Genomic DNA, 27,763 nt, shown 5'->3' with positions numbered 1-27,763 from the left:
ATCCTCACCAACACTCAGTAATCATGTTTAATCTGGGCATCTGTTGGCAGTCAAACTGACACATAAAACAAACCACCGAAGGAATCAACTAGTGTGCCTTCACAGGCTTCTCTCTGCTTTATGAATCTTGATCTCTCCTGCTCTCCATGTTCTGATTCAGTGTGATCCTTTGTTCCTCGCAGCCCTTTTCATGCCTGCATCCTTTGCAGGCTATGTCCACTATGTCTTCTCTGCCCACTCTGAGTGGGGTCAGGACAGGAAGGAAAGACAGTGCCTCTGTGGGAGAGGAAGTGGGTACATGGAGGGCTGGGTCAACTGGTTTGGGAAAAGTTCTGTTTGCTGGTCACTTTTCACTCTGTGTTCTAATCTAGGCAATTGATTGGAATTAATTAAAGTGCCTCAGTTGGAAAGGGAAATTCATTTTAAGAACAAAGAGATGTCTCACAGACTTGGCCTTGGAACAGGCAGGAAGTAGAGCATGTTCACTGATCTCAGTAGATGGAATATTACTGCAGTGTTCCACCATAAGTAAAATTCATCTGTATTCCTTTATGTCTGCTTGTTTCTCTCCTAACGCTAACTTAATCTCTTATCCTATTCCCAATTTCCCATGGGAGAATCTGATCCAGCCTAGCCTTTTCTTCACCATCCAAAGTTACTGGTCAGGCTATGGATGGCACCCTTTCAGGTAGTTCAGTAAGCATGTCTTCATGCCTATACTCCCTCCACAGGCTCTGGAAGGATGTGAATTCTTTGAGTTGTGGGCATGCCACATCTGCAGAGCACATCTAATTACATGGCCAAGAGCCATGACTACTGCCACAGCAACACAGACCTGATTTCCCAGCCGTAGAGCTTATTTGTGGTGGGAAAATGTCTCCAAAGTGTGCAAATACCTTAACTGCGACTCTAAAAGAACACTGCAAAATTGTGAAGTTGAGCTTTTTCCACATTTTCTTCAGCTACTTACCTCATTAACCCCACTGAATATTGGGTTAAGAAAATATAACAAGAGTATATCTACTGCAAACACTCTGAAAAAACTATGAAAAAAATGCAGAAACAGTATTTTGGAGGTTGTGATTATTACATTTCTAAATTTAAAGATAAAAGACAAAAATTAGGTAATAAAAATAGTCCTAAATTGGAAATCCAGAAGATGTGTGTCAGAGCTAGAAGGAATTGATGGGTAAGTACCACAGTCAATGCCAGTTGATCTGAAGTCCATATTAATATTGCACAAGATTTAGGAAATTGTGGTCAAGAAAGATATTAACAAGATGTAATTCCCATGGGCCAGGTAATGGAGAAGCCTTCATTACCCACAGAGATGAAGCTTTCAGTTTCACACTAGTATGATTTTAACAGCCTGGCACTCCTCAGAAATGAAAATCTGTCAAGCTTGTAGCCAACCTATAGATTTGGATACTCATCTCGAAAAAAACCTGTTTTTATTGCATTTCAAGCAATGTAGAGTCAGACTTTTTTAAACTTTGTTTTTCGTCCTAGTACATATATACATACTTTTAAATACCTTTTAATTAAAAGCAAACAAATTTTGAATTAAAATGGTAAAAACAAGAGACACAGATTTTTAGGTCACCTCAAATTAAATATCATTGCAGGCTGAGTCTTAAGACTGCTTCTGAAGTTCAATATTTTTAGTCTGAACCAGACATTTTTAAATGTCTTCTACTGAAATCACTCCACATTACACATATCACAAAACCTTATTACTTCCAAATTCAAATTCTTGTTAAAATTTGTATCACTCCAGTAGTTTTATTTCCATAGGAACACTGGTGATGTTGAGTGGTTTTAAGGTAATTGAAGCATATTTATTTTAACAGGCATTGTAATTTGGAAGCCAGTGAAGCAAACATAGGAATATTGTAGCAAATGGGGATATTGAAAGGCTTAGCACCAGGAATGCAATAATCGTGTGCATTAAAGGCACAGGGAAAGCCAGGTATGGTGACTGGGTGACTGAGGAACCTCTCAGGACCCACAGACCCCTTTGGCTATGGAGGAAGCAGAGCAGAGTAATTGGAAGTATAGGCTCTGTACTTACCACCTGTGTTCATTTTTGAGCAAGGGCTCTAGTTGCTGTATTAGTTTCCTGTGGCTGCCATAACTGGATGGCTTAAAACAACAGAACTTCATTTTCTGTGCAGGAAGCCAGAAGTCAGAAATTAAGGTGTTGGTAGGATTGGTTTGGTTCCTTCTGGAGATGTGGAAGGAGAATCTGTTTCATGCTCCTCCCCTAGTTTCTGGTGGTAGTAGGCAGTCTGTGGTGCTCCTTGACTTATAGATGCATCACTCTAATTTCTGCATCTACCTTCGTGTGACCTCTCCTTCACATTTCTCTGTGTCCTCTCCATATAATGTTACCAGTCATTGGTTTTAGGAGCCACCCTAATCCAGTATGCTCTCATCTCAGTCCTTTAATCATATCTTGAAAGACCCTATTTCCAAACAAGGTTACATTCTGAAGTTCCTGGTGGACATGAGTTTGGGGGGGTGGGTCATAATTTAAGCCACTATAGTTGCCTCAATTGCAGAATGTAGATGCTAAGAATAGATTATGGTATATCAGGTAATGGAGATAGAGTGCTTAGAACAGTATTTGTGTGTAGTAAGCAGAGTATACATTTTTTAGCTCTTAATTATAGTAATAAATAAAAAGATCACAATAAATGTTAAGTTCATTTTTATTTGTCATAGAGTCATTTGCATGTACATTTATAAGTACATCACTTTCCCCACAACACCAACTATCTCCCTACTTGCCTTCTCCTTTAACTACATACTGTCCATGTTTTTGGTGGTTTTTTTTTTTTTTTTTTTTTAAGAACCTGAAGAAAAACTTGGCACAAAATGCTGCCACAGTAATAGAAAGGGAAAAGAAAGCCAAACCAATCCAGAGCCTGATCCTGGGTGGCAGAGGACAAAGTATCCATCAAAAAAGCACATTGCTGCTGGTTGCCAAGTTACAAATTGAGCCTAGCTAACCAACTCACTTTAATTAAATTGCCTCTGACTGAGCTTCAGGCTATGATTTTTTATATAGAGTTTGGCTCTGTGGTGAGCCAGCTCAGGTCTCCTGGCATAAAACTGTGATGTGACTATTTCAAACCCCAAGGCTTGCCTCACTCCAGGCCTGTTTAGCCAGGGTAGGCATCAGACCCGGTTAGTACTGAAAAAAGTGCTCCCTGTCTATAAGCTCAGAGTGGCCTTTCCAGGGCACCATGAGTCTGGCATGCACACTGGCTTATATCTGCCCAGGTGTAGACAGGAATGAAAGGAGAAGGGTACAAGCTAAACAGAAAGCGGGGACTCAGTGCTTTGCAGTCTTTCCCCTTCTCCTTCCCTTTGCATGGGAAATTTCATTGAAGCAGAGCCTATGGGATTGCAGACACTCCATCCCTGGCCTGGATTTCTAGAGAGATCTGACCTTGTGTCTCCCGGGCCACATGAAGAAGCACTTTATATTAACTCATGATAATTTATTCAACATGATTCCAGTGCAACCCAAAGCCAGAAATTGGTCCAGATGCAAATAGGAAGGAAATCACCTGAGTCTACTCCTCCAAAGGAAAGATAACCAAGTGAGTGGCACATGAAGCTAGTCATGGGTGAATGGACTCCCTGACATGCTAACTCCAGGACTCACAGATCATGTTCTCATGCTGTGGGTTGCCAGCATGGATTAGATAGAGTCAATGCAATACCCTGGGTGGGCCCATGATTTGCTACTACCCCCAATCCATCTCTCCATCTTTCTTCATCTCTGGCCCTGGCTCCTCCACAACTGCTCAGCATTCCCTGAAAACCAGGATCTTTCCCCATCTTGATGGTTGCATCTGTCCTTCTCTGCTTTTTAGAGGGAAATTTTCTATTTCTTTAAAGCAAAAGCAAGGCCTGGTTTTCACAGAGGAGAGAAAGCGTTGTTAAGAAACCAATCCACCCTTCAAGCATCTGTCTACCCTTTTCTCTCTCTTCCCAATTCTGTTTTCAATTCTTTTGTTTTTACTGCTTCTTTAATGATGATAGTCTTCAAAACCATCCTCATCACGCTTCACCTCCTTCCACAACCATAAGAAGGATTGCATCTACCTCGAAAAAAAAAAAAAGTACCAGAAAACTGAATTGCATGGAAGTCTAACAAACAAAGATATAAAGATGGGTGGGAGGGGCAGACCCAGGGAGCCAGGTAGCCAGGAAGCTGGGGTGGAGAGGACCCGGTGCAGCGGCGGTGGTCAAAGGCAAGGTAGTGGCTGTGGTCAGCTGGTAGAAAGAGCAGTCATACATTATAAAAACCTGGAGGGACAGCTGGGGAGCAATCCCAGTCCCAGGCCAGACTGTGAAGCTCATGAAAAAATAAAGCCTCCTAGCTTCTGTATGTAAAAACCAATGGGGATTGGGGTGGTGGAAGAATCTGCAGGTCTCTCAGGAGAGTCCATTTAGAGGGTCCCCACAGTCCTCGAATGTATGCAAACCCATCCACTCTGGGAACCATCACTGGTACAACAGCTAGAGAGATGCCAGTCACATACAGGAAGCGGGTGAAGGGACTGGAAATGGGGCAAGTGCTGAGCAAGCAGCATTGTTCCCTCTCTAATCATTCCTCCACATACAGTGACACAAAGTGGTAAACTAGTCGCCCCACACTAATGAATACCTAAGTCTCCGCCCCTTACAACATACAGGTGCAACAACTCTACCTAATACAGAGGCAAAATCAGGAGGCTGTCAAGTCGAGGAGATAGATAAGTGTGGCCCAAAAGGGAGCAGATCAAGGCTCCAGAGGGAGAACTAAGCGACAAGAAGAGCCAATCTAAAAGATGCAGAATTCAAAACACTAGTGATAACAATGCTCACAGAAATGACTGAGTATGGCAAATGCATAAGGGAAGAAGTGAAGGCTATACTAAGTGAAATGAAAAAAAAAGCCATGTGAAACCGATGGGGAAGGGAAGGAAGCCAGGATTCAAATCGATGTTTTGGAACATAAGGAAGAAATAAACAGTCAACCAGTACAGAATGAAAAAACAAGAATTGAAAAATGAGAGGCTTAGGAACCTCTGGGACAAGTTTAAACATACCAACATCCAAATCATAGGGGTGCCAGGAAGAGAAGAGGAAGAGCAAGAAATTGAAAACTTATTTGAAAAACTAAGGAAGGGAAACTTCCCTAGTTTGGCGAAGGAAATAAACATGTAAGTCCAGGAAGCACAGAGAGTCCCAAACAAGTTGGACCTAAAGAGGACAACAGTAAGAGACATCACAATTAAAATGCCAAAGTTTAAAGATAAAGAGAGAATCTTAAAAGCAGCAAGTGAAAAGAAGAGTTACTTACAAAGGAGTTCCCATAAGACTGTCAGCTGATATCTCAAGAGAAACTTTGCAGGCAAGAAGGGACTGACAAGATGTATTCAAAGTAATGAAAGCAAGGGCCTGCAACCAAGATTACTTTATCCAGCAAAGCTATCATTTAGAATGGAAGGGCAGATAAAGTGCTTCCCAGACAAGGTAAAGGTAAAGAAGTTCATCATCACCAAGCTCTTATTATATGAAATGTTAAAGGGACTTTAAATTTAAGAAAAAGAATAAGATCAAAACTCTGAATAGTAAAATTGACAATAAACTCACAACTATCAACAACTGAATCTAAAGAAACAAAAACAGACTAAGCAAACAACTAGAACAGCAACAGAACCATAGATATGGCGATCATATGGAGGGTTACCAGGGGGTGGGGAGAAGGGAGAGAATGGGGGGAAAGGTACAGGGGTCAAGAAGCATCACTGGTTATGTACAAAATAGACAGGGGGACATTAAGAATGGTAAAGTAAATGGAGAAACCAAAGAACCTATATGCATGACCGACGGACATGAACTAGGTTGCGGGGGTGGGGGGGTTCTTGCTGGAAGGAAGGGATGTCCTGGATGGAGTGGAACAGAAGGGAAATAAATGGGACAACTGTAATAGCATAATCAGTAAAATATACTTTTAAAAATATCCTCATAACAACCTATCACCTTTTTATGGTTGAAAAGTGTATACCCAGGATAAGAATCTATTCTCTCTTTTTGTCCTCTCTAGCTGCATTAGTCTGCTTCAAGGTCTAGGTAAATGTCATTATGATTTGAAGTCTTAATCAACTCTACAAGGCAGAGGTAGCTTTTTTCCTTCTCTAAGTTTACAGCACTTTATAGAAAACTTTGCTCCCATTTTTCTCTCCTTCACTGAGCAGAGTTCTTTCAATTGAGGATAGAATCAGCGTTTCAACCACTTTCATACCTTGGTCATTAGCAGAGGATTTGGCATATAGTTGCCCCAGTGATTTATATTAGGGGCAAAGGAAATGAACACTGTAGGATGCATGTTTTATTTGTTAATTTATTTTATACAAATTTAGCATGTGAAAACCTTAGCTAAGAAACTCAAACATGAGAGAAAAAAATCACTTTCTTTTCCATACTTACCTGATTTATAACACTGATGTCCTCCTATTTCTGGGCTGATGGAAAATTAACCTGTCATACTCTCTGTCCTCTCCTCTTCCACCCCTAGGGTAGTGTGCTCTTCAAGCTCTTGGGTATCACTGAAGCTCTGGCGCAGGGTGATGTGGGCCTCTGGCCCTGGGTAATTGTTTGACATGAGGGTCTGCTTAAATTTCCCTTTTCATGGTTTGAAGTGTTCTTGCAGATTCAGCAAATTACACTGCTCATGGCCACACTCTGTACATTGAATTTTCTTGAGGTGGAATCTATTCTGTCTGTCCTTTCTAATATAGGATCTCATTTCCTGCCCAGGGGGCTACAAGCAAACCAGACCCTAATAGCATGATCTTGGCTTTTGGAACTCTCCTTATTTTTCCTCCTTTGAGCTAATAAAGAATAGTTTTCAGTCTTGGCTGAGAAGGATCAAGAATCTCATTTACTTGTTGCTTTTTTAAGATATCTTTTCTCTACCAAAGAATTCCTTTCTGTTGTTTTTGCTTCCTCCAAAAATCTTTCAGGTTTTAAGGAATCAAGCCTTCGGAAAACAAAGGAAAAATTCTTCATCACATAATTTCTTTGAGGCAATGATACTCTGAACTAGCACAATTTGGGGGAAGCAGAGATGTAAATTAGAATTAACCAGTAGGAAACTAACCAGAAACTACAGTAGCTTAAATAAAGTTTATTTTCTCTCTCTCTCTCTCTCTCTCTCTCTCTCTCTCTCTCTCTCTCTCTCTCTCTCATAAGACAATCTAAAAATAGGTAGGCCATCCAGTCAATCTAAAAATAGGTAGGCCATTCAGGTCATATAGTTGTGCACTAAGAGGTCAATGGTACTATCCTCAAGATGTGGCTTCCATCTCTGGGTACAAGGCTGCTGACACAGCTGCACCATCTTCCAGCCAGCAGGGAGCAGAAAGAAGAATTTGGGGCAAGCATAGCTAAGGTGACAACTGGTTTTACTCACACTTCTCTGTATAACTAAATATGGCCAGACCTAGATGCAAAACAGGGAAGACATGACCAGGAGCTGGTTGCCATGAGCTCAGCTAAATGCTTGGTGGAAGGGATGTTTCTATTATTAGAAGGAGAAGGAAAGAATTAGTGCTGGAGCCTAGTCAGCAGTCTGTCACATACAAGGAAAAACAAAAGCATAAATTCAAACTTTAAATATTGTCCAATTATGTTGGCAACAAAGCTATTCTGCATTCATTTTAGTTATGAATAAATGAGATTCGGAAACATGAATAATTTATCTAGGCTCGTATAGATAGTAAGTAAGTAAATGGTGGAGTTAAAACTCAATTCTAAATATGTTTGACTTCAATTCTACACATTTCTCCACTACTATTTATTGATGCATTTGAGTGAATGCGTTTTCTTTCAGTTTCAATAGTTATGTATAATTTTTTATTTTTTATTAACCCACATGCAAAATATAATAATTTGGCCTCTTATAATGTTCTTTGTTTTTCACAATTATAGAGTTTATTTTCACAGTGATGTCTGAAATATCAATAGATTCTCAGGATTTGGAAGCTTGAAAAGCCTATTAGCTTCTGCTCCATGTTAGGTAGAGATGTCATGAATTCATGTTATTTTATACACAAAGTATCTTGTTTGGTCATGGGTGACAGCTCAAATTTTGTTCAGATAGAAAAGGAAGGCAACAGATCAATATCAATACCATATGATGCTTTTTTATATGCAAAAGATATACTGCCTGCAGCCCAGAGCAATTTAGAAATGCCTCTTCCTTCTTGAAAACCAAGCAGCAGCATCTTTGCCCTGACTTCCAGCCCCTGAGCATCAGGACATGTCTCTGTGCATTTTGCTTCCTGTCCTGTCTGCAGAGTCTGTGCTCTCTGCTCCTGCAGGTTTCCATGCCATTCGCTGTGCTCCTCTTCCTTCTTTGGCCTCTACACAGAGGTGGATTTAATGGCGGGCGCACCAGGCACGTTCCCTGGACCCCAACTTCTGAAGGAATCCGCAAAACCCCAACTTTACACTTTTTTTCTAATGACACTAAGTTTGGTTTCAGTACTACACTGCATAAAATATCGTTAACATGTATTTTTATTTTCCCTCTCTCTCTTTTTTTTAAGGGGCCCAATATTTTCTTCTGGGCCTGGGGCCTCAACTGACCTTAATCCACCTCTGCCTCTACATGTGGACACTTCTTCTAATATTCTGTCCTGGAATTCTTCTTATGCTAGGTGTTCTCTTTTAAAAACCATCCATGCCCATTTCTTCAACAATCTGGAAAATTACCAAATTTGTATATATAGCCATGACCCCTCCTAGCATATTACAATGGTTTCCTGATATCCCTACTACAATTTTTCTACTCACGTTTCCATTCCATCCTGTACCTTTCAAAAGTGGCCTCCTTCAAACAGATTGCATGGTATTGGCACTTCAAAGAAACTCCCAAAAGCAATAAGCCTTGCAAACCATTTCCCCAAAGTGCTTCCTATTCACACTTGACCTAATGGTGTCTCTGCATTTCTGGCACCACCAGGATAACTAAGCACTCTAATTTTCTGAGCCCATAAATCTTGCTTCATCTTGGTCATTGCACTTAGAACATTTTGCTGAGTTTTCATATGTTTCTGTCTCCCCTCTAAGCTATAAGACCCTTAACGCAGAGTTGTGCTTCTATCCCTAACATGTGGTACAGGGTCTCTGTGCATACAACTTTGGGCTGAGTTAAACAGTTTCTATTCTTCCAGTTATTTTTCATTAATCAGCCAAAAAGACCACCTTTATTAATACCCCCAATAGTGAGGATGATAAGGATTTTTTAAGTGTAAAAACAGAGCTCAAAGACTATACTGTCAGGGATCATTTCTATAGTTCGCTACTAGAGAAGTTTCTCTGATCAGTGCTGGAGAGGATGTGGAGAAACGGGAACCCTACTGCACTGTTGGTGGGAATGCAGACTGGTGCAGCCACTATGGAGAACAGTATGGAATTACCTCAAAAGATTAAAAATGTAACTGCCTTTTGAAGCAGCGACTCCACTACTAGGATTATACCCGAAGAATCTTGAAACACCAATTCAAAAGAACTTATGCACTCCTATGTTCATTGCAGCACTGTTTACAATAGCTAAGTGCTGGAAACAACCTAAGTGCCCATCTGTAGATGAGTGGATCAAAAAACCGTGGTACATTTACACAATGGAATACTATGTAGCAGAAAGAAAGAAGGAACTCCTGCCATTTGCAACAACATGGATGGAACTAGAGAGAATTATGCTTAGTGAAATAAGCCAGGCAAAGAAAGAAAAATACCATATGATATCACCTAATACAGGAAACTAAAGAACAACACAAACAAAGGAACTAAATAGAACAAAGAGCAGAATAGCAGTCAATAGGGGGGAGGGGAGGGGGAGAGAAGGGGGATAAGTAAGGGAAGGGTTTAATTAAAGAGCCTGTATAAAAGACTCATGGACATGGACAACGGGGAGGGATATGATTGCGGGAGAGGGGGTGGGTTGGGTGGGGGAGAGAAATTAGGGGAAAAGGGGACAACTGTAATTGAAAAACCAAAATAAAAAAATAAAAAAACAGAGCTCAAAACATAAAAAGAACTCTGAAACCTCAAAAATAAAAAAAATAATTTTTAAAAAAACTAAAGTTGAGCCAAAGACCTTAACAGACATCTCATGAAAGAAGAAATATTAATGGCAAATAAGCATATGAGCCCTGCCCAGTGTGGCTCAGTTGGTTGAACATTGTCCTGCAAGGTGAAAAGTCACATGTTTGATTCCTGGTCAGCGCACATGCCTGAGTTTTGGGCCTGGTCCCCGATGAGGGTATGTGAAGGAAAATGGATTGATGTTTCTCTGGCACATTGATATTTCTCTCCCTCTCTTTCTCCATACCTTCCATTCTCTCTAAAAACAATAAATAAAATCTTTGAAAAAAATAAGCGTATAAAAAGATGCTTTATGTTATATGTCATTAGGAAATGCAAATTAAAGTGACAAGATACCAGTATACACCTATAGGCATACCTTTTAAATTGCATTTCACTTTATTGTGCTTTACAGATGTTGTATCTTTTACAAATTGAAGGCAACACCCTCCACAAGCAAAAAGATTATGATTTATTTTATTGCAGTGGTCTGGAACTAAACCCACGATATTTCTGGGTTAGGCCTGTGTTAGAATAGCCAAAATCTAGAACACTGGAAACACCAAATGCTGGTGAAGATGTGGAGTAATGAGAACTCTCATTTATTGCTGGTGGGAATGCAAGATGATACAACCACTTTGGAAGACAATGGAGCACCTTGCTATTTACCCACATTGAAAATTTACATCCACAGAAAAATTTGCACACAGATGTTTATAGCAGCTTTATTCATAATTGTCAAACCTGGAAGTCACAAAAGTCCTTCACTATGTGAATGGTAAATAAATTTTGGTACCTCTGGATGAAGAGATATTATTCAGCACTAACAAAAAATGAGTAATTAAGCCATGAAGAGACATGGAGGAAGCTTACTGGTAAATGTGTATTTCTAAATGAATGAAGCTAGTCTGAAATGGCTATGTGTACATTGTATAATTCCAACTATCTGACATTCTGAAAAGGCAGAACTATGGAGTTAGTAAAAATACCAGTGATTTCCAGGGGTTAAAGAGGGTGAGAAAGATGAATAGGCAAAGCACAGAGGATTTTAAGGCAGTGAAAATACTCTGTATGGTATTATAATGATGAATATATGTCATTATATCTTTGCCCAAACTCATAGACTGTATAACACCAAGAGTGAACCCTAAGTAAACTTGGGAATTTGGGTAATTATAATATGTCAACATATAGTCAGCATTTGTAACAAATGTGCCATTTAGTGAGGGATATTGATGATGGGGAGGCTATGTTTGTCTGGGGCCAGGGGCATAAGAGAAATCTCTTTACCTGCCCTCAATTTTGCTATGTACTATACTTAAAACTGCTCTATAAAAACAAAGTCTTAACAAAATGAGAAATTAAATGGAAGATATTGGACATAAAAGGTAACATTCAAGTACTAAACAATCTGCATGTTAGATGATTTTACCTATTCATTAGACTGAGTCTTTAGCCAGAAGAGACCAAGCAGCCAGTCTTTTTAAGGATAAAGAATTCTAATTTTCTATGCTTATATCTACTTAAAGAAGAGCAACTTATTTAAAATTGGTGTGTTTGACTTTGTTTTAACCTCAGACATTGAATGTACAATAGATTATGTGTGTATGATGGATATGACTCTTAATCCATCAGGCTTTTGTTATTGGAACTCCAAACCCATTCATTTACTCAATCATTAATTTTTTCAATAAGAATTTATTGAACACTTTGTCCATTCCTATTTATGTTCCCTGTATATTTCTGTATCTATTTTTTACATATTCCCGTCAATGTCCCTGCAGTCATGGAGCTTACATACCAGCCTCCTCTCCTTTTCTAAGAGTCTTTTAGCTGAGTCCGAAGATTAACACTCAGTGGCTGTATTTTGATGCCCTGCAGCAGCCTTGGTTGTCCTTACATTGCTGATGTGCTCATTTCTCTCAAAGTTGCATGTGTACTTTAACCATGAGTGAATAAGATTTTTTCTTTTAAGCCCTTAGAAGCTAACCTTTCTCTGTCTTTACTTCAATCCCTTCAGCCCAGAAACACAGTTTCTCTGGAAACTGGCCTAGAAAGTCCTGGGACAGCCAGTGTCCCTGGATATTTATTTTGTTTCCTACCTAAAGGGGATTTCTGGCCTTCTCAGAAGCTGGATCGTTTTCATACCCTCTTCTTTCCAAAATCTTAATAACAGAATGTCAGAGTTCCAATCATTCAGCCTCAATATCCTCCATTATTTTTCATATTTGGCTTAAGGGACCCTATACAAATACTTCTCCTTGCCTGCCTTGATATTTTAGAGTTCTAGATCTAGAATTCAATTGAATGAGATAATATTTTTAAAGTGCTTAATGTCTGAAATGTAGTAGATGTTCAAGAAATGATAGCTATTATAACTAATATGTAATTATGACTATACCCTGGCTGGTTTGGCTCAGTGGATTGAGCGTCGGCCTGCAAGCTAAGTGTCGCTGGTTCGATCTTCCAGTCAGGGCACATCAGAGAAGGAAAACTCTGACTCCAAAAAACCTCCGCTGCCTTGCGGCATACCTCTTCAGGGGAAGGCTAAGGGAGTAAACCCCGACAGAAAATCCGGAGCCGGAGTCCCTAAGGCGGTTTGACGTTGTAGTCAACACCGGCAACTCCTGCGGCACACCTGAAGCCAAGCTGTATTGACTCCGTCTTTCCCTTGGGCCCTTCAGCTGCGAAGAGAGGGGGGGTCTGCTGCATGGGCAACAGCAGACCCTCCATATCATCCTTCCCAGGCTCTGTAGCTTCAGCTTCACTGGAGAGGACACTCCAGCGTCATCGCAAGATGTCGATTCAACACGGGAGGAGACAGATACCGTGTCACTCCCAAGTCGGACTGCACAACCATTCTCGGCGGTGCAGATAGACTCTTAAGAAGCTACACCATCGTCTCTCGAGATGGACGGCTGCCGACGAATTATGACTAGTATGTAGGTTAAACACTAACACGATCTTAACTTCTTAGCTATGTGTAACAACAGCAATGATAACAATAATAATAATATGGCTATAAATGCATTTACAAATCTGAAGTTTATAAACTTTTAGTTCTTATCTTTTCTACAAATATTACTATTAAGAAACTATTTTATATTCTAAATGATTTATCAAGTGCCAAAATGAATGCAAGATATGTTCATTCTTTTATTCAATTATTAAATACTTGCTTCGTTTTTACTTTTTTCCAACTTCATTTCATCTGAATCTTTTCAGGCACCCCTAGGATTCTGTGACTTTACTTTTATCCTGATTGGTATACATTTATTCAGAGACTTCACTGGGTGTAGAAGTCAGCATCAGCACCTCCTTGGTGTCCTTATATTGTATATAAGATTATGAGTAGAAAGGTTCTGGTGGAAACCAGCCTACAATAGCCTTGTCACAGTTCCATCCCTGTTATGTCATCATTAACTCTCTGCCAGAGTCTCAGAGGGAGACTGTCTGGACTTCAGAACTTGTGAATTATCTGTGAGAGAGGAAATGAGAAGAGACATTTAACAAGACAGTGAAAGAAAGAAGACGTGCAGTAAGGATTCCTAGTCACCTGGAAACTTCAAAAGGCAATGAGGTTTAAAGTAAATAAAAATGTTTTAATATATTAATAATCAAGAAAATGCAGATAAAATACTTGGTGAGATGCCATTATCACTTTCAAAATGCTAATAGTTAAAAAATAATAACTCAAAATGTTGGTGAGGATGAATAAGAAGGAGCTGAAACAGGACTCTGGGTTAGTCCCATGGTCCTAGAGGACAGTTGGCAGTGAGCAGCGTAGGAAGCATGCATGCAGTTTCAGCTCAAGAAATTTGTTCTATGAACACGTGTCCAAAGATGTCTGTTTACAGGCATTCACTACACAATGAAATTACAATGAGTGTCATAGCTTGAGCTGCTATAACAAAATACCGTGGATTGTTTGGCTTACAACAGAAATATATTTCTCAGAGTCTTGGAGGTCAGAGGTCTATTACCAAGGTGCTGACAAAGTAGTTTCATCCTGTGGCCTCTCTCTTGGTTTGTGGGCAGCCACCATAACTTGTGTGTGTGTGTGTTGTGTGTGTGTGTGTGTGCACCTTCAGAGAGATGGGGGTGTAGAGAGAGAGAAAGAATGCTCTCTGGTTTTTCTTTTTATAAAGGCATTAATTCCATCATGAGGCACTACCTTCCTGATCTTACCTAACCTTAACTGGTTCCCAAAGACCTCATCCACAAATAGCATTACACTTATTTGTGTGTGTGTGTGTATATATATATATGTATATATATATATACACACACACATATATATACATATACACACACACACACGTATATTTACACAAACACTTAAGAAATTAAATAAAAGACATTAGACACTGCCTTTAGTCCACTTAATCTTCTGTAACAAAATACAATGACTGAGGGCCTTAAAAAACAGAAATTTATTCCTCACAGTTCTGGAGGCAGGAAGTCTAAGATTAAGATACCGGCAATTCAACTCCTGGCGAGCACCTTCTTTCTGGCTTGCTGCACCTTCACACGCACAGCGAGGGCTTTGGTGTTTCTTCTTATAAAGACATTAATCCTATCAGATTCCATCAGAGGCCCTACATTTATGACCTCATTTAACCTTAATTACTTCTTAGAAGCCACATCTCCAAATATAGCCACATTAGGATTAGGACTTCAACATATAAATTTTTGAAGGGACACAAACACTTAGTCATAATCATTCCATTCTAACCCCACCAAATTTATGACTTTACATGCAATATATATTCAGTTTCATCCCAACAGTCCTAAAAGTCTTAACTTATCCTAGCATTAGCTCTAAAGTCTAGAATCCAAAGCCTCATCTAAGTATCACTTAAATCGAATATGGGTAAGACTTTAAGATATATTCATCCAGAGGCAAAATTTCTTTCCAACTATGAACTGGTGGAACCAGATAGCTATGTGCTTCCAAAATAGAGGGGAAAAGGAGTAGCGGGTGATAGGTCTCATGTAAGTCCAAAACTTAGCAAGACAAAGTCCATTAGATTTTAAAGCCCAAGAATAGTTCTCTCGTTTGATGCTCTGCCCTCCTTGCTTACTGGGGTGGCAGCATCGCCCCCACAGTTCTCTGTGAATCTCTCTCATTATTATTATCAGTGAACCCACATTGACAAATAATTATCATCCGAAGTCCGTAGCTTACATTAAGGTTCAATCTTGATGTTGTATGTATATTCTATAGGTTTTGAGAAGCATATAATAACATGTATCCAGCATTATAGAGTCACACCGGATAATTTTATTGCCCTAAAAGTACCCTGGGCTCTACCTGTTTATCCTTCTCTCTCCTAAAACCCTTGACAACCACTGTTCTCCTTACAGTCTTTATCGTTGTACTTTTCCAGAATGTTGTATTGCTGGAATCATACAGTATGTGGCTTTTTCAGATATTTTTGCTGAGTAATATACATACAACTTTTTTCATATCTTTTTATTGGTTGCTTGAAAGTTTTGGCAATTGTGCATAAAGCAGCTATAAACATCTGTGTGCAGGTTTTTGCATGGATATAAGTTCTCAATTTGTTTGGATAAGTACCAAGGAGCTCGACTGCTTGATCATATGGCAGAACCATGTTTAGCTTTATGAGAAACCAAACTATCTTCCAAAGTAGCTGTACCATTTGCATTTCCATCAGCAATGAATGAGAGTTCCTGTTGCTCAATGTGCATATTTTAATTTCTATAATATTGGAGGGTGCAGTAGGCAAAGTCCAAGCTCTGGCATCAGAAAACCTGAGTTTCAGTCCCTGCTCTACCAAGGCAACAACTCTAAGAGGAACATGATTTTGGAATCTCCCTAACACCTGACACGTAGTGGTAAGAATTAAGTGAGACAATGCAAGAAACGGCATGCACAGTGCCTGCCATCCACATGATAAAATATCAGTGAACATCATAATAATTATTGTATGTGTATGTGCATGAATGCTTATTGAGGAAAAATAAGCAATGGCTATAAACTGAATATTAAATATATTCAGTCAAAAGATAATATTTTGAAGAAACTCCATACTGTTTTCCATAGTGCTTGCACCAATGTGCATTCCCACCAGCAGTGCACTAGGGTTCCCCTTTCTCCACATCCTGCCAGCACTTGTTCATTGATATTTATTGATGGTAGCCATTCTGGCAGCTGTGAGGTGATATCTCATTGTGGTTTTAATTTGAATCTCTTGGATGATTAGTGACATTGAGCATTTTTTCATGTCTACTGACCATCTGTACTTCCTCCTTGGGGAAGTATCTATTCAGGTCCTTTGCCCCTTTTGAAATTGGATGGTTTGTCTTCCTGGTGTTGAGTGGTGTAAATTCTTTATATATTTTGGAAAGTAACTTCTTATAATCAGGTGAATAATTGGAAAATATGTTCTTCCAGACAGTGGTTTCCCTTTTTATTTTGTTGACATTTTCTTTTACAGAGCACATGTTTCCCATGTCCTAGAAGACAAATTGGCAAAAATATTGCTATGAGAGATGCCTGAAATATGGTTTTGTGACTTACATTTTAAGTATTTTATTCATTTTGAGTTTATTTTTGTGTATATTATAAGTTGATGGTCTAGTTTCTTTTTTTTGTATGTACCTGTCCAATTTTCCCAGCATCATTTATTGAAAAGACTGTCTGTACTCCACTGTATGCTCTTGCCTCCTTTGTCAAATATTAATTGGCCATATAGACGTGGGATTATTTCTGGGCTCTTTGTTCTGTTCCCTTGATCTATATGCCTGTTCTTAGGCCAGTACCTGGCTGTTTTGATTATAATGACCTTGTAGTATAGTTTGATAACAGGTATTTTGATACCTTCAACTTTGTTCTTCTTTCTCAAGTTTGCTGAGGCTGTTTGGGGTCTTTTTTGGTTCCATATACATTTTAGGAATATTGGTTCTAGATCTGTGAAATATACCATTGCTATTTTAATAGGGATTGCATTGAATCTATAAATTGCTTTGGATAGTATAAACATTTTTATGATGTTAATTCTTCTAATTTATGAACACAGTATATGCTTCCACTTACAGTCCCTCTCTATATCGTGGTTCACTTATCGCGGCCTCGCTATATTGCGGGATTTTGCGGTACTGTATACGTATGTTGTTAAAGTTATGTAGGTTTAAGAGTGTAGAATATGTTTAAGAACATAAGTAGTACTTATAAAAATGTGGAAAAGGTTAATAAGGGACTGGGAACAGTTTATAAGTGTGTGGGAAGTGTTTATAAAGCCTTAAAATACATATAAATACTAAAATAAATGTAAGGTTCCTACTTCGCGGATTTTCACCTATCGTGGGGGGGTGGTGGTGTCTAGAACGTAATTGCCCGTGATAAGTGAGGGAATACTGTATTTGTTGTCCCTGGCTGGTTTGGCTCAGTGGATTGAGCGTCGGCCTGCGAGCTAAGTGTCGCTGGTTCGATCTTCCAGCCAGGGCACTTCAGAGAAGGAAAACTCTTGACTCCAAAAAACCTCCACTGCCTTGCGGCATACCTCTTCAGGGGAAAGGCTAAGGGAGTAAACCCCGACAGAAAATCCGGAGCCGGAGTCCCTAAGGCGGTTTGACGTTGTAGTCAACACCGGCAACTCCTGCGGCGCACCTGAAGCCAAGCTGTATTGACTCCGTCTTTCCCTTGGACCCTTCAGCTGCGAAGAGAGGGGGGGTCTGCTGCATGGGCAACAGCAGACCCTCCATATCACCCTGCCCAGGCTCTGTAGCTTCAGCTTCACTGGAGAGGACACTCCAGCGTCATCGCAAGATGTCAATTCAACACGGGAGGAGACAGATACCGTGTCACTCCCGAGTCGGACTGCACAGCCATTCTCGGCGGTGCAGATAGACTCTTAAGAAGCTACACCATCGTCTCTCGAGACGGACGGCTGCCGACGACGAAATATTCTGATTCTTATACTTTTGGGAAGGTATTTTTTCAAAAAAAATCATGACATTTCCTTTGGAGTAAGAAAATAAAACCTTTTATACAAAAAGAAACCCTACAGTATGGTACAAAAATGTAAGCGGAGTGGCCTACAAGTCTACCAGTTAATCAATCCTGGCTGTTGCTTGTTCTTTAGCTCACTTAATGTTCCTCAGTGTGTGTGTGTGAGTGCGTGTGTGTGTGCACACACGTGTGTTTTACTGGCTCCATTCTCCTGCTCTTGATGCATATATAGCATCTCTACTTGGATGTTGAGCTTACCAAGTCCAAAACAGAACAGTTGAATTTTTCACAGAATTTGCTGCCCCACAAGAGTATCCCCATCTCAATGAGGAACTGAAGATCCCTTTGGATCGGGGTGTGATTTCTCATCCCATCCTTATCTCCTCTCTATTTCTCTCATTTTGCACCCAGCCTATTATCAGCTCCAGTTAAATATATCTTAGAAATGCATACTCACCCCAACCAAGTCACTTCTTACCATCTTAACTCCAAACACCCAAGTCTAAGTCATTATCATCTCTCACTTGGGATATCTGCCCTAAGACTGCTTGTTCAAGTAGTTGTTTCTCCGTCTTGCAATTACAGTATTCCTATTCAAGCCAGATCATTTTACTCCTCTGCTCTAAACCATTTAGTGGGAGGAAAGTCAGAAACTACTTAAATTTGAGTCCAAATGAAATTCAAAGTCATTACCATGGCTTATAGAACTTTAAATGCTCTGGCAGCCTTACAGTCCTCAGGGACATTCCCATAACTTTGATGCCCCTTGTTGTTCTCCAGCCTCAATGTCCACCACCTGTTCTTTAATGACACCAGAATGCTTGCAATGCAGGAGTTTGACTTTTACTACTCCCTCACTTAAAACACTCTGACTCTACTATTTACACAGCTTACTTCTTCACTTTCTCTGGTGTCCACTCACCCTCATCATTCCTGACCGCACTATCTAAAATAGTTCACATGAGAGCTTACACACACAGATATATATACATATACACAGACACGCATACCACGTGCTTCAATTCTTATTCCCTTTCCCCCCCTCTGATAGCCTCTATGTTTTATATTTTTATTTGGGAATTGTGACTACTTTGTGCATTGTGGTGTCTGTAGTACTCTAGCATTTTAAAGTATCTGGCATACTCAGCTGCACTAAAGAAATGGGTGAGGACCTAGAGCAGGGTTGGTGTGAATCAGAATCTCCTGTTGCTTGATGCCTGAGTAGCAATGGACACAATCCAAGCCAGGTCATTAAGGTAGCACAGAGAGTAAGGAGAAATAGGAGAAAATTTTTTCACAAGAGAACATGGATATGGTTTTCCCAGCATTTCAGCAGCCAGAACACATAAATTGGGGGAAAAAAATGAAAGAATACCTTGACAAAAAATCAAATAGGCTAACTGGCTTTTGACTTTGTGGCTTATGGAACAGAAGATTTCTTCATTCTAATCTCTTGAAAGGGTTTCTTCTAATCAACAAGGATAAAATTAATAGTGGGCATATAAAATTTCCTTTGTTCCTCAATCTGAGACATATAAAGCAAGTATCTCGCAAAACCATTGAGATTATTCAGAATTCTGGGAGGTATCAAGAAGAAAAGCCTCATTGAATTTCAAGTGCAGGTTGAGGATTTGGATTCCATTTTCAGCTTTATCAATGACTCAGAGTGTTGTTTGAAATCAATCACTCAAACTTTTAGCTTCTCATTTGTAACATGCAAATAAAGGGAGCTGCCGTGGTCCACCTCCCAAGGCATCACGGAGGTTCCTTTGTATTCACTGTGCTCTGGATATCTGGAAGGAGATCTCTAGTGGGGAGCTGAGCACAGACCTGCAGAGAAAGAGAGAAGACATCTTATGCCTGGAAAAGAGTCACATAAAATCTGAGCCAGGAATATGAGGGAAAGGTAGGGGCATTCTTGGGAGATCAGAGCAATGGGAAATCATCCCAGGTATTGCTCCCTTTTCTTCTGCCTCCTTCTTATCCCCAAATATGTTTAAAGCCAAAGAGAAGAAATTGGGCTAATATGAATAATAAGGAAATTTTTGAAAGTGAAAAATGTGCCTCCAATATTGAAGAAACCAGAAATTTGAGCAGGGGGAATGTGGAGATCAAAGGATGATGAGGTAGACAATGCCCTAGAATCATATGGGAAAGTGACCCCTTTCTCTGTCACTTAAACTACTTGCCAAACTGCCCAACCCCAACCTTGCCCTAGGACTCCTCAAAGGAATTTTTTTAATAATGGGTTTTATATAACACCAATTTTAAAAGTACTTTTACAAGCATTAGCTCTTTTGATTTTCACAGTTTCTTACATAGAGCAATAGCCATTATTATCATCATTTTACTAGAGAAAGGAAATGGCTTTTTGAGTCCATATGGCTGAAAGTGATACCATTAGATGGAAACCTAATCCTCCAATTCTAAGTTCTATAATTCTCTTAACATAGCATTGTTACTAAACACTCGTGAAGATGGTGCTGGATCTCTTCTGTCACCTTTATGCCTCCATCTCCTTTGCATTTTCTTTCTTTTTTTAAAGTATATTTTGTTGATTATGCTATTACAGTTGTCCCAGTTTTTTCCCCTCCCCCCCCCACTGCCCAGTAGCCCCTTCCCTCCAGCAATCCCCCTCTCCTTAGTTCATGTCCATGCATTTTAGTTCTTTTGCTTCTCCATTTACTTTATACTATTTTTAACATCCTCCTGTCTATTTTGTACCTACCAGTCATGCTTCTTTATCCCTACACCTTTTCCCTCATTTCCTCACTCCTGCCTCCCCACTGATAACCCTCCACATGATCTCCGTAACTATGGTTCTGTACTTTTTTAGTTGTTTGCTTAGTTTGCTTTTGTTTTTTAGACTCATTTGGTTTTTTTGTTTGTTTGTTTTTAAGTATATTTTATTGATTATATTGTTACAGTAGTTCCAATTTTTTTCTCCTTTGCTCCCCTCTGCCCAGTATCCCCCTTTTCTCCAGCAATCCCACCCCCCTCAGTTCATGTCCATGGGTCCTGAATATAAGTTCTTTGGCTTCACCCTTTCCTATATTATTCTTAACGTCACCCTGTCTATTTTGTCCCAACTGAGTATGACTCTTAATCCCTGCGCCATATCCCCATTTCTCCCCCTCCCCCCTCCCAGTTGATAACTCTCCAAATGATCCTTACACCTATGATTCTGTTCCTATTCTGGTTTGCTTAGTTGGATTTTGTTTTTACTTTTTAGATTCAGTTGTTGATAGTTGTGAGTTTGTTATTATTTTAGTGTTCATAGTTTTGATCTTTTCCTTAAGTAAGTCCTTTGACATTTCATATAATAATGGCTTGGTGATGATGAACTCCTTTAGCTTTACCTTGTATGGGAAGCACTTTATCTGCCTTTCCATTCCAAATGATAGCTTTGCTGGATAGAGTAATCATGGTTGCAGGTTGCCTTTCATCGCATTGAATACTGCTTGCCAGTCCTTTCCTGCCTGCAAAGTGAGAAATCAGCTAATAGTCCTATAAGCACTCCCCTGTAGGCAACTCTCTGCCGCTCTCTCGCTGCCCACAGGACTCTCTCTTTATCTTTCATCTTTGGCATCTCATTCATGATGCATCCTGGTTTGGTCCCCTCTTGGTCCAGCTCGCCTGGAAACCTCCATGCTTCCTGGACCTGTATGTCCATCTCCTTCACAAAATTTGGGAAGTTTTACTCCTTATTTTGACTGATTGCTTCCTCATTCTGCACTGGTTGACTGTTTTTTACTTCCTTGTGTTCCAAATCATTGTTTGAACCCTGGTTTCTTTCTCTTCACCATTGGTTTTGTGTCGATTTTCCTTTATTTCTTAGCATTGCTTTCACTTCTTACGCGTTTGTCAAGCCTGTGAGCACCTTTATCACCACTGTTTTGAATCCTGTGTCTGTTAGGTTGTCTGTCTCCTCATCTGTTAGGTTGACTATCTCCTTGTCACTTAGTTCTCCCACTGGAACCTTGATCCGTTCCCCCTTTTGAGCCATACTTCTCTGTCTCCTCATTCTGACAGGCTGTGTTTGTTTGCCTCCGTGTCCCAGGTAGAGTTGTCACTCCTATTACATTGTAAGGGGCAGAGCCTTAGGGATTTGTCAGTAGAGGGCGACCTGTTTCACCACGTTGTGGCGCTGTATGTGGGGGAGGGGTCCTAATGGGAACAATGCTGCCTGCCCAGCACTTGCCCCTTTTTCAGGCACTTCTCCCACTTCCGTATGGGACTGGCGCCTCTCTAGATGTTGCCCTGGCTGTCGTTCCCAGAGTGGATGGGTCTGCGTGCATTCTCAGACCATGGGGGCCCTTTAAACAAGCAGTCTCTGCTGAGAGACTGGAAGTTTCTGCCTCCATCCCAAAACTCACTGGTCTGCACAGTCAGAATCAATGAGGCTTGATTTTCCCCAGTGCTGGAATTGTGAGCTGTAAGGCCTGGTGAGGAGCTGAGAATGCTCCCCAGGTGTCCCTCCTGACTTTTTAAAATGTATGACTGCACTTTCCCCTGGCCTGCCACTGCCGCCACTGCTGCTGCCACTATACCGCATCCTCTCCACCCTGGCTCCATCCCTCCTACCTATCTGGATGAGTATTTCTTCTTTATATATTTGTTTTCTGGACTTCCATGCAGTTTGATTATCTGGAATTTCTGCTTGCTTCTAGTTTTGAGGTAGTTGTATTCCTTCTTAGTTGTGGAGGGAGAAGCAGCGTGTCTGTCTACGCCTCCATCTTGGCTGGAAGTCCTCTAGACTCATTTGTTGATAGTTGTGAATTTGTTGTCATTTTACTGTTTATAGTGTTTATCTTATTCCTATTGTTAAATAAGTACCTTTAACATTTCATATAATAGTAGTTTGGTGATGATAAACTCCCTTAGCTTTACTTTGGGAAGCGCTTTATCTGCCCTCCCATTCTAAATGATAGCTTTGCTGGATAGAGTAATCTTGGTTGCAGGCCCTTGCTTTCATCACTTTGAATACTTCTTGCCAGTCCCTTCTTGCCTACAAAGTTTCTTTTGAGGAATCAGCTGACAATCTTATGGGAACTCCTTTGTAGGTAGCTCTCTTCTTTTTGCTTGCTGTTTTTAAGATTCTCTCTTTAACTTTTGGCATTTTAATTATGATGTGTCTTGGTGTGGTCCTCTTTGGGTCTAGCTTCTTTGGGAATCTCTCTGCTTCCTGGACTTTTATGTCTATTTCCTTCACCAAATTAAGGAAGTTTTTCTCCATTACTTTTTCAAAGAAGTTTTCAATTTCTTGCTCTTCCTCTTCTCTTTCTGGCGTGCCTATGGTTCGATGCTGGTATGTTAAAAGCTGTCCCAGAGGTTCCTAAGCCTCTCCTCATTTTTTTCAATTCTTGTTTTTTCATTCTGTACTGGTTGACTTTATTTTTTCCTTATGTTCCAAAACATTGATTTTAATCCTGGCTTCCTTCCCTTCCCATTTGCTTTTGTGTGGCTTTTTCTTCATTTCACTTAGTATAACCTTCACTTCTTCCCTTATGCATTTGCCATACTCAATCATTTCCCTGAGCATCATTATCACCAGTATTTTGAATTCTGTGTCTGTTAGATTGGCTATCTCCTTGTTGCTTAGTTCTCCCTCTGGAGCCTTGATCTGCTCCCTCTTTTGGGCCACACTTCTCTGTCTCCTCCACTTGGCAGCCTCCTGTGTTTGCCTTATGTATTATATAGAGCTATCATACCTGTTACATTGTAAGGGGTGGAGCCTTAGGTATTCATCAATGTGGGGTGACCCATTTCACCACGTTGTGGCGCTGTATGTGTGGGAGGGGTCAGAGAGGGAACAATGCCACTTGCTCAGCACTCTCCCCTTTTCCAGTACTGTCACCCAATTCCTGTATGTGACTGGTGCCCCTCTAGTTGTTGTCCTGTGATGGTTTTCAGTGTGGGTGGGTTTGTGTAGATTCTAGGACCATGGGGGACCACTAAACAGACTCTTCTGGGAGACTAGCTGTTTCTTCCACCATCCCAACTCCCATTGGTTTCCACAGCCAGAAGTAATGAAGCTTTATTTTCTCAGCACTGGAATCATGAGCTGCGCAGTGTGGCCTGGGACTGTGATTGCTCTCCTGGTGTCTCTCCTGAGTTTTATAACATGTGACTGCTCTTTCCAATGGCTGGCCACAGATACTGCCTTGCCATCACTGCTGCACTGTGTTCTCTCTGCCTCAGCTCCCCGTCTCTGCCCCTCTTACTTTTTAGATGAGTATTACTTCTTTAAATCTTTGTTGGATTTCCATGCAGTTCAATTTTTCTGGAAGTTCTGGTTGTTTGTTCATTTGTTTTGTTTTGTTTGTTTTGAAGTAGATGTAATCCTTCTTACGTTTGTGCAAGGAGGCAAAGTGTGTCTACCTATGCCTCCATCTTGCCAGAAGTCCTTGCATTTTCTTTCTGAGTAAAGATCTCATTTCTTCTCCTACATTCACAATTATAAGCACAGTGCTTTACTTATTCTCTTATGGGCTCCTCTTTGAATAACCAGAATGGAAGTACTTATGTTATTTTATTTCTTCTTATTTACCCCTACTGAATTTCCAAAGGAAAGATACTGAAAGCCTCCTCCTAGAACATGTATGATCTTTCACATGAAGTCCAATATTTTTAATCTTTAAGTTTTCAATAATTTTTATGTTCCCTTTCATAGGCATGCAATGCTATATCTGCTTTCTAAATAATTGATTCATCCCCCAAATAGCATTTATCCTCTGTTCTGTAATTTAATTTCATTTATTTTACATTCATACGTATATGTGATTGTTTCTACTAACATCATAGCTCAGAATTAGTAGAGATGTCATCCAAGTTTGAAAATCAAATTGCATTGCACACAGCCTTTTCCTTAATGTTCCTCATTCAATGATGAATGTTTTATTGTATATCAGAATAACACATAACTATAATAGTGCTCTGTGTTTATAGACAGCTTTTCTACTTTTCAAAGTACTCATATATCCACCCTGCCTTATTATGCTTATTTTTTTTGCATGTTTCATAGAGACACCTGCATGTGAATAATTTAAATGTCTTTATACAAGTAGATGTATGCATCAGCATATTTTCAAACTTAATATTCCTTCATGTAATTTAAACTTTTTATTTCCTTTTCTTCTGCTTTTCTGAGATTTTCTGCTGTTCCTATCAATTTGAAATTTATATAAAGCACTACAATGACAAGGTAGGCAGGCTAGAGTCTCAGAGTGTGTGGTCTAGAACAATATGATCTCAGACTTATTTTTAAATCATTCCTTTCCATTTTCCCCTTCACTGTCATGTCTCAGTGGAGACATAAAGAAAGGATGACTGTATTTTTAAGGAGTTGGTTAAGGCATTTAGGCATAACCTACTTTGTTAATTATGTTTGTGAAATCAGCATAATTCCTAGAGCGTAGGCACACACTAACTGTTGGTTAAATACAACTATGAAACTTCTGGTGCTCCAATATAGCTAAAATTTCTTCCTCTTCTCTTCTCATTTAAGTCCTAGCCAGTATTCAAGGCCTTGCACCACTTTTTTCCTCACTATCTTTTCCTCCCAGATTCCTCTGGAGTTTATATTTTTCACTATGTAGTTAATGCATTCAACCATCTTTGATGATTGCTAAGTATGGTTTTTTAAGTTATAATCAAAACAGGCCATGTCTCTACTTTCATGAAGTTCATATTGTGGTGATTAATTGTTTAGTTATAACTAAATGAAACCCACTCAAGCTAATGAAAATTGTATGGCACAAAATTAAGGAACGTGAATGTAATCAGTACTCATGAAGAACTAGATCTGAAATTTAGAAGTAATAAGACGTAACACTCCTCTTTTTGCTGGAGATTTGTGGGCTTTAGTGTCTCTTTTGTTGTTGTTCATGGCTACATCATAATTCTGTCTGTAGACTGGCTTTGTCCACTAAGGTTATACATAGTCAAAATGTTTGCCCAGTCCTGAATTCATGTGACTTCACAGTTGAATCTTTGAATTCTGGTTCTCATGATTAGCTCTGTCCACTCAGTAGGCATTCCTAAGTGCATAATGCTGCTCACATGGTTTATGAGTTGACAATTTCAAATTGCCATTTGAATTTTAAACTTTGGTGACTTCTATCAATAATAGTGTTCTTTCCAACTGTCTGGGTTCTCCATTATACTAAGCATCAGTTGCAGATGCATCAAAAAATGTCCACAAAGACCTATAGAAAGGTAAAATAAACTTTGTTTAAAACCAGCCAATGATGTAGCCATATCAAATTAAGTGTCCTATTTGGGGTTAGTATTGTGTAGAATTAATGTGTCAACTTTTCTGATTCTTACTTTATATCTATATTGACTAATTGCATTTACATAAAGAATTATACATCAACAAATAGTATCATTTACTTGAGGTCTTCTGATGTATAAGAATGTGACTGGGAAACAAAAAACTTCAGTAACCAAGGAACTGCTTATTAACGCTTTTAAAATTTCTTCTAGAAAATTATGTGAAAAGTTAAATATGCCTTTTTTATAGCATGAGCAAGTTGCATGAGTACTTTCTCACCCATTAATATCTTAATGACATTTGTTAACATACCTTTTCTAAGGTCATTTTAAAATTTCATAATTCTCTCTGAGAATGTGTCTTAGGTTTCCAATAGTTTGATTAGAAAGTCGTTATAGATATTTAAGAAGTATCACTATTTATTATAAAGAAATGCATAGATCCTGAGAAATGTCTACAAAAACAGGTCATCCAACTCTCCTTTTTTACTTACTTTTTCACATTCTGGCTCTGGATGCTATGCTAATATATCTTTGGATGTCTAATTTAGAGCTTTATAAGCTACTTTTCTCTAAAAGCACTGGGGGGGATCCCTAATTCATGTGAAGATATCTAGAATTACTTTGCATGGACCCAACCCACAATCATTTTCTCAGGTCATCCATTACATCCTATCTGTCCCAACTAGCGATGAATTCTCCTAAATTAAAAATATCGTAATAGGTATAATTTCAGCATTTTCACTTTCTTGTGTCTAATACATCATCTGGTTTGTGATCATCTTGTTTGAAATGGAAAAATATCTAATATCAACTATGAATGCCAATTTTAGAATGCTCAATTAAAATAGAAACGAAGACAAGCCAGTACATACTAGGCAATCCTTTTTGAATAATTCAAATAACAAATGATCTTTACCTTAAAATAATATAAACTTTGTTATTATGCACTTTGACAACAAATTGGTATTACGCCATTTTTTTGTGGTCATCGTAATTCATACTTATTTCTGGGAGAACAATATATTCATAGATCCACAATATTTATTGAATGCACTGTGGCTGTGCTGAGGATACAACATGGAACTAGATATACACTCAAAAAGTTGTCAGAATAGGAATAGGTATAGCTATCAGTAAAGGTATAATTATAGGTATACCAGTGTTATAACTTTCTGGTGTTGTCCAGACCTCCGAAAATAACACATATCCATTTAGGGTTAAGATAAATGGAGCCAGAGACAGCTTTCAGCTACTGAATCCTAAAGGGAATGTTGAATTTCAAATCGCATATAAATGGCAACTGGCTCTTCTTCAATATTTACATGGAATACTGTCTTTGTTGCCACTTTCAACCTA

The 27,763-nt window shown here is 39.4% G+C and overlaps 1 protein-coding gene and 1 pseudogene across 1 annotated transcript in view; both read left to right on the top strand.

The window, feature by feature from the left end:
• XKR4 (XK related 4) overlaps positions 1–27,763 on the top strand; it is a 496,242-nt gene that overhangs the window by 153,939 nt on the left and 314,540 nt on the right. The window lies entirely within an intron of this gene.
• LOC150004418 (small nucleolar RNA U3) lies at positions 9,333–9,441 on the top strand (annotated as a pseudogene).

This window comes from Furipterus horrens, unplaced genomic scaffold (assembly GCF_987537825.1).
Source record: "Furipterus horrens unplaced genomic scaffold, mFurHor1.1.pri manual_scaffold_7, whole genome shotgun sequence".
NCBI lineage: Eukaryota > Metazoa > Chordata > Mammalia > Chiroptera > Furipteridae > Furipterus > Furipterus horrens.
This window is presented reverse-complemented; position numbering and strand designations above follow the sequence as displayed.